Here is an 8,848-nt window from a genome sequence, read left to right on the forward strand (position 1 = left end):
TCTGTCAGTGATAGCTTCTTGCGGGAGTTCAATCCCCAGTTCAGCTAGACGGTTTGAGTACCCAGACATTTTGAGCACATGTTCACTTACAGACGAGTTTTCCTCCATCTTGCAAGCATAGAATTTATCGGAGGTCTCATACCTCTCGATCCGGGCGTTCTTCTGAAAGATGAACTTCAACTCCTGGAACATCTCAAATGCTCCATGACGCTCAAAGCGACGTTGAAGTCCCGGTTCTAAGCCATACAAGACTGCACATTGAACTATTGAGTAGTCCTCCTTACGCGCTAACCAAGCGTTCTTAACATCCTGGTCAGCCGTAGCGGGTGGTTCATCTCCTAGCGCAGCATTAAGGACATAATCCTTCTTTCCAGCTTGTAAGATTAGCTTAAGATTACGAGCCTAGTCTACAAAGTTGCTTCCATCATCTTTCAACTTAGCTTTCTCTAGGAACGTATTAAAATTGAGGATGACACTTGCGTGAGCCATGATCTACAACACAAATATATTCAAAGTGGACTTAGACTATGTTCAAGATAATTAGAGTTCAACTTAATCAAATTACATGCTAAACTCCCACTCAAAAAGTACATCTCTCTAGTCATTTTAGTGGTTCATGATCCACCTACACTATCCCAAGTCCGATCATCACGTGAGTCGGGAGTAGTTTCAGTGGTAAGCATCCCTATGCTAATCATATCATCTATATGATTCATGATCGACCTTTCGGTCTCATGTGTTCCGAGGCCATGTCTGCACATGCTAGGCTCGTCAAGCTTAACCCGAGTGTTCCGCGTGCGCAACTGTTTTGCACCCGTTGTATGTGAACGTTGAGTCTATCACACCCGATCATCACGTGGTGTCTCGAAACGACGAACTGTAGCAACGGTGCATAGTCGGGGAGAACACAATTTCGTCTTGAAATTTTAGTGAGAGATCACCTCATAATGCTACCGTCGTTCTAAGCAAAATAAGGTGCATAAAAGGATTAACATCACATGCAATTCATAAGTGACATGATATGGCCATCGTCACGTGCTTCTTGATCTCCATCACCAAAGCACCGGCACGATCTTCTTGTCACCGGCGCCACACCATGATCTCCATCATCATGATCTCCATCAACGTGTCGCCATCGGGGTTGTCGTGCTACTTATGCTATCACTACTAAAGCTACATCCTAGCAAAATAGTAAACGCATCTGCAAGCACATATGTTAGTATAAAGACAACCCTATGGCTCCTGCCGGTTGCCGTACCATCGACGTGCAAGTCGATATTTCTATTACAACATGATCATCTCATACATCCAATATATCACATCACATCATTGGCCATATCACATCACAATCATACCCTGCAAAAACAAGTTAGACGTCCTCTAATTTTGTTCTTGCATGTTTTACGTGGTGACCAAGGGTATCTAGTAGGATCGCATCTTACTTACGCAAACACCACAACGGAGATATATGAGTTGCTATTTAACCTCATCCAAGGACCTCCTCGGTCAAATCCGATTCAACTAAAGTTGGAGAAACCGTCACTAGCCAGTCATCTTTGAGCAAAGGGGGTTACTCGTAACGATGAAACCAGTCTCTCGTAAGCGTACGAGTAATGTCGGTCCAAGCCGCTTCAATCCAACAATACCGCGGAATCAAGAAAAGACTAAGGAGGGCAGCAAAACGCACATCACCACCCACAAAACCTTTTGTGTTCTACTCGAGAAGACATCTACGCATGAACCTAGCTCATGATGCCACTGTTGGGGAACGTCGCATGGGAAACAAAAATTTTCCTACGCGCACGAAGACCTATCATGGTGATGTCCATCTACGAGAGGGGATGAGTGATCTACGTACCCTTGTAGATCGTACAGCAGAAGCGATTAGAGATCGCGGTTGATGTAGTGGAACGTCCTCACGTCCCTCGATCCGCCCCGCGAACAATCCCGCGATCAGTCCCACGATCTAGTACCGAACGGACGGCACCTCCGCGTTCAGCACACGTACAGCTCGACGATGATCTCGGCCTTCTTGATCCAGCAAGAGAGACGGAGAGGTAGAAGAGTTCTCCGGCAGCGTGACGGCGCTCCGGAGGTTGGTGATGATCTTGTCTTAGCAGGGCTCCGCCCGAGCTCCGCAGAAACACGATCTAGAGGAAAAACTATGGAGATATGTGGTCGGGCAGCCGTGAGAAAGTCGTCTCAAATCTGCCCTCAAAGCCCCATATATATAGGAGGAGGGAGGGGGACCTTGCCTTGGGGTCCAAGGGAACCCCAAGGGGTCGGCCGAGCCAGGGGGGAGGACTCTCCCCCCCCAAACCGAGTCCTACTTGGTTTGGTGGGAGGGAGTCCTTCCCCTTTCCCACTTCTTCCTCTCTTTTTTTTATTTCTTTGATTTTTCTTCCTTGGCGCATAGGATTTGGTGGGCTGTCCCACCAGCCCACTAAGGGCTGGTGTGACCCCCACAAATACCTATGGGCTTCCCCGGAGTGGGTTGCCCCCCTCCGGTGAACTCCCGGAACCCATTCGTCATTCCCGGTACATTCCCGGCAACTCCGAAAACCTTCCGGTAATCAAATGAGGTCATCCTATATATCAATCTTCGTTTCCGGACCATTCCGGAAACCCTCGTGACGTCCGTGATCTCATCCGGGACTCCGAACAACATTCGGTAACCAACCATATAACTCAAATACGCATAAAACAACGTCGAACCTTAAGTGTGCAAACCCTGCGGGTTCGAGAACTATGTAGACATGACCCGAGAGACTCCTCGGTCAATATCCAATAGCGGGACCTGGATGCCCATATTGGATCCTACATATTCTACGAAGATCTTATCGTTTGAACCTCAGTGCCAAGGATTCGTATAATCCCGTATGTCATTCCCTTTGTCCTTCGGTATGTTACTTGCCCGAGATTCGATCGTCAGTATCCGCATACCTATTTCAATCTCGTTTACCGGCAAGTCTCTTTGCTCGTTCCGTAATACAAGATCCCGCAACTTACACTAAGTTACATTGCTTGCAAGGCTTATGTGTGATGTTGTATTACCGAGTGGGCCCCGAGACACCTCTCCGTCACACGGAGTGACAAATCCCAATCTTGATCCATACTAACTCAACTAACACCTTCGGAGATACCTGTAGAGCATCTTTATAGTCACCCAGTTACGTTGCGACGTTTGATACACACAAAGCATTCCTCCGGTGTCAGTGAGTTATATGATCTCATGGTCATAGGAATAAATACTTGATACGCAGAAAACAGTAGCGACAAAATGACACGATCAACATGCTACGTCTATTAGTTTGGGTCTAGTGCATCACGTGATTCTCCCAATGACGTGATCCAGTTATCAAGCAACAACACCTTGCTCATAATCAGAAGACACTGACTATCATCGATCAACTGGCTAGCCAACTAGAGGCATGCTAGGGACGGTGTTTTGTCTATGTATCCACACATGTTAATGAGTCTTCATTCAATACAATTATAGCATGGATAATAAACTATTATCTTGATACAGGAATTATAATAATAACTATACATTTATTATTGCCTCTAGGGCATAATTCCAACAGTTCCACCCACATATCAAACTATCAAAGTAACGAACGTGAATCACATGAACATGATGAAACTAGCATGTCAGAAATTCCCGTGTGTCCTCGGGAGCGCTTTTCCTCCTATAAGACGTTGTCCAGGCTTGTCCCTTGATACAAAAGGTATTGGGCCACTTTGCTGCACCATTTCTACTACTTGTTACTTTTCACCTGCTTCGTTTCACCTCACTACACCATCACTTGTTACCGCTACTTTCTGTGCTTGCAGTTATTACCTTGCTGAAAATTGTTTATCAGAGCCTTCTGCTCCTCGTTGCGTTCGACAATCTTATTTATCGAAAGGACTACGCTTGATCCCCTATACTTGTGGGTCATCACCCAACCTTATCATCGGGCCTCATCTTGCTACCGAAGTTTGGCTCGATCCGTACTTTTCAATAGCTCCCTCCTCCGTTCGGTCACTGGAGCCGTCATCATGGTCTCCTTCCTTCGGGATTCGGTAGTCACCGAAGCCATCATGATAATGTCCTTCCTCCTCCATTGTCCGATCACCGAAGCCGTAATCCTCTCCTTCCAGACCATCGATATCGCTGAGCAAAAATTCGACATTACCGTGGCCGTGGATTATATCCCCCAAAATTTGTTCTTTTTCCATGTCTCTTGGAATATCCATTGTTTCTGAAAATATTACAAAGTGGGGGAAGCCCTTTATACATAATCCCAAATATTAACATAAAAACTTAATTTTTAACTTAATCTAATCTAAATATTTTTATAATTTTTATAAATTTATTTGCTATTGTAACTTAATCTAATCTAAATATTTTTATAATTTTTATAACTTGTGTCACATTGGGGAGTTCAAAAAATGTACCCAACATATTCTAATACGACTGAAATACACACACATGGATTCGCAATTATACTATGTCTTCGGTCACACACATGGATTCGCAAATAGGGAGCTGGAGATTGATGGACGTGCTACCGGTGCGTCGACGGGCGACGACGGTGGGCTTCGGAACGATGACGGGCGACGGGCGACGACGATGACGGTGATGGCTCGGGGGCTATGGCGAAGACGGCGACGGCGACGACGGGCGGCGATGGGCGACGACGATGACAGTGATGGGCTCGGGGGCGACGGCGACATCGCGATGACGACGACGATGGGCTTGGGGATGACAGCGACGACGATGGGCTCGGGGGCGACGGCGACGACGATGGGCTCGGGGGCGACGGCGACGGCGACGACGATGGGCTCGGGGGCGACGGCGACGGAGACGACGACAAGCTCGGGAGCGACGAGGACGGTGATGGGCTCGGGGCGACGACGGGCTCCTGGAGGAGGCGCGGGCCGGCGGCGACGGGCTCGGGTGCGATGGCGACGAAGAGAGAACGGGGGGGGGGATGGAAGTTGGTGGAAATTTCGACAACTCCCGCAATATACAAACACCTTTGTTCCGGTTGGTGGCTCAAACCGGAACCAAAGCATCACTTTATTTTCGGTTTGTTACACCACCCGGGACTAAAGGTCAATTTCTACAACTCCCGCACTATATGCGAAACCTTTGGTTCCGTTTGGTGGCACCAATCGGGACCAAAGCCACACTTCCGCTGGCCTAAAAGGGCGGGAAGAATAGTACTTTCGTATCGGTTGGTGGCTAGAACCGGGACAAAAGGTCCGTCGGCCCATTTGATATTTTTCATACATTTACTAATTTTTTTGAGAAAAATGACCCTTAAATTAGAAAGCACTACAAATGAACTCTGAAAATGTTGAAAGTTTGCATGGTATCATCATTTCACCCACATAGCATGTGCTAAAAAGTTGAGAGGGTTGCGGCAAAAACTGGATGCACTTCGTGTACAAAACGGACAATCTCTTTTGAAGTATCACGGGTTCATACGAAAACTCGGCTGTTACAAAGGGATTTCATTTTTTTGAACTTATTTGAACTCCAGACTTTTTGTGTGTTCAAAATGCACCATTCAAAGACACATCGTCAATTTTCAACTATTTCTGACTTCATTTGGTATTTTTCATGGATTTACGGATTTTTTTAGCCAAACGACCCTTAAATTGAAAAGCACTACAAATGAACTTTGAAAAGGTTGAAAGTTGGCATGGTATCATCATTTCACCCACATAGAATGTGCTAAAAAGTTGAGAGGGTTGCGGCAAAAACTGGATGCACTTCGTGTACAAAACGGGCAATCTCTTTCGAAGTATGAGGCTTTCATACGAAAAATCATCTGTTACAAAGGGATTTCATTTTTTGAACTTATTTGAACTCGAGACTTTTTGTGTGTTCAAAATGCACCATTCAAAGCTACATCATCAAGTTTCAACTATTCAATTGCACCATTCAAAGCCACATTGCGGCTGAAAAGCCACACGAGACTTTAGGTTCTGTAACTTTTTCTCTGCCATATTTATTATTCCCTTTATATTCGACGAGAAGCCAGAGGGACCTTCATACTGAGTAGGCATTCAAATAAGATTTCCTTCTCTTCTTTGGTAAGAGCATAGCTGGCAGGACCTTCTGAAAGGACGTGATATCGCCTAGAGGGGGGTGAATAGGCGCTTTAAAATAATTACGGTTTAGGCTTGAACAAATGCGGAATAAAACTAACGTTTAATTTGTCAAGCACAAAACCTACAACAACTAGGCTCACCTATGTGCACCAACAACTAATGCTAAGCAAGATAAACAACTAAGTGATAGCAAGATATATGACAATAAACAATATGGCTATCACAAAGTAAAGTGCATAAGTAAAGGGTTCGGGTAAGAGATAACCGAGGCACGCGGAGACGATGATGTATCCCGAAGTTCACACCCTTGCAGATGCTTATCTCCATTGGAGCGGTGTGGACGCACAATGCTCCCCAAGATGCCACTAAGGCCACCGTAATCTCCTCACGCCCTCGCACAATGCAAGCTGCCGTGATTCCACTAAGGGACCCTCGAGGGCGGTCACCGAACCCGTAAAAATGGCAACCCTTGGTGGTGGTTACCGGTACCCGTACAAATTGCTCGGGGCAATCTCCACAACCTAATTGGAGACCCCGACGCTTGCCCGGAGGTTTACACCACAATGATTGAGCTCCAAGACACCACCAAGCTTCTAGGACGCCAAATCATCCAAGAAGAACAATCTCTAGGGTACTAAGTACCAAAAGGTAATGTGGCTTCTCAAACTTCCCTTCCACGTATCACCCTGGAGAACTCAAACCGATGCAACTAATGCAATGGCAAGAACACACAAAGTGGTCAAGTACCTCACACTCAAATCCCTCCACAACAACAAAAACTATGGAGAAATATGAGAGGAAGAACAAGGAGCTCACAAAGAACTCCAAGATCTAGATCCAAGGGGTTCCCCTCGCATAGAGGAGAAAGTGATTGGTGGAGATGTGGATCTAGATCGCCTCTCTCTTTTCCCTCAAGAACTAGCAAAAATCATTAGAGGGATTGAGAGTTAGCAAGCTCTAAGAAGGTCAACAATGGGCGTAGAACATGAGTTCAACGGATGGATAGACCAAGGGGGAAGAAGACCCCCTTTATATAGTGGGGGAGGGAATCAGACTGTTATCCCCACTTACAACCCGAGCCCAGCGGTACTAATGCTGACCCTCCAGCGGTACTACCGTTGGCTGCAGCGGTACTACCGCTGAGCCCATGGTAGCGCAAAGATACTACTGGGCCAACCACTGCCAAGAAAGTCTTCGCAAAAAGTACGACCAAGAACAACCGCAAGGATGACGGTACTAAAGTCCTGGAGCGGTACTACCGCTGACCAGGGGCGGTACTACCGCTGGGCTAGCGGTACTACCGCCAGCTCTAGCGGTACTACCGTTAGGGACAATGGTACTACCGCCAGCTCTAGCGGTACTACCGCTAGGGCCAGCAGTACTACCGCTAGGTCCAACGGTACCACCGTTAGGACTGGAGCAGTACTACCGCTCGCCACTGAAACAGCCATAACTTTCGCATACGAGCTCCGAATCAAGCAAACCCAAGCTTGTTGGATTCAGGACGACAAAAGCTATCCAAACAGCAATGATATAGAGATGTGAGTCCTCTATGAACGAAGAACCGGCAAAAACTCCAATATCGAAAACATCATAGTAGATGCATACGGACTCCGTTTTTTATGAACTCGAGCTTGTCGTGAAGATGACCATAAGCTCTAAAACTCACAAAGAGAAACACCAAATAAGAACCAAGAAGTATGATGCAAGGATGGAAATGGTTTGAGCTCTCAACGAATGATACGATCGAGCTACTCACTTGAGAGCCCCCCTTGACAGAACGTCAATCTATCCTAAAACAGAAAACCTATCAAGGGCAAACCTATACCTTGCACTTCGTCCTCTTGAGCTAGATGATGATGATCTTGGCTTCCTCAAGATGGACCACCTTCTTGATTGCGTTGGCTTGATGAAGACTAGTTGATTGCTCCCCCATACACAACATGGGTGAGCCGCTCTTCAGTATATCTTCACAAGTCCATTGCCACCACAATGGACGGCAGGCTTCAAGCATGATATCTTCGTGCTGATCCACTTGAACTTGAACACCACAATCTTGATGATGATCACCAATTGACTGTTGGGGAACGTCACATGGGAAACAAAAAATTTCCTACGCGCACGAAGACCTATCATGGTGATGTCCATCTACGAGAGGGGATGTGTGATCTACGTACCCTTGTAGACCGTACAGCAGAAGCGTTAGTGAACGCGGTTGATGTAGTGGAACGTCCTCACGTCCCTCGATCCGCCCTGCGAACCGTCCCGCGATCAGTCCCACGATCTAGTGTCGAACGGACGGCACCTCCGCGTTCAGCACACGTACAGCTCGACGATGATCTCGGCCTTCTTGATCCAGCAATAGAGACAGAGAGGTAGATGAGTTCTCTGACAGCGTGACGGTGCTCCGGAGGTTGGTGGTGATCTTATCTCAGCAGGGCTCCGCCCGAGCTCCGCAGAAACGCGATCTAGAGGTAAAACTGTGGAGATATGTGGTCGGGCTGCCGTGGCAAAGTTGTCTCAAATCAGCCCTAAAACCTCCGTATATATAGGTGGGAGAGGGGGGGCTTGCCTTGGGGCTCAAGGAGCCCCAAGGGGTTCGGCCGAGCCAAAGGGGGGAAGGTCTCCCCTTCCAAACCGAATCCAACTTGGTTTGGAGGGTGGAGTCCTTCTTCCTTTTCCCACCTCCTCCTTTTTTTTCCTTTTCTCTTTGATTTTCTTCCTATGGCGCATAGGGCCTTCT

Source organism: Hordeum vulgare, chromosome 5H (genome assembly GCF_904849725.1).
Source record: "Hordeum vulgare subsp. vulgare chromosome 5H, MorexV3_pseudomolecules_assembly, whole genome shotgun sequence".
NCBI lineage: Eukaryota > Viridiplantae > Streptophyta > Magnoliopsida > Poales > Poaceae > Hordeum > Hordeum vulgare.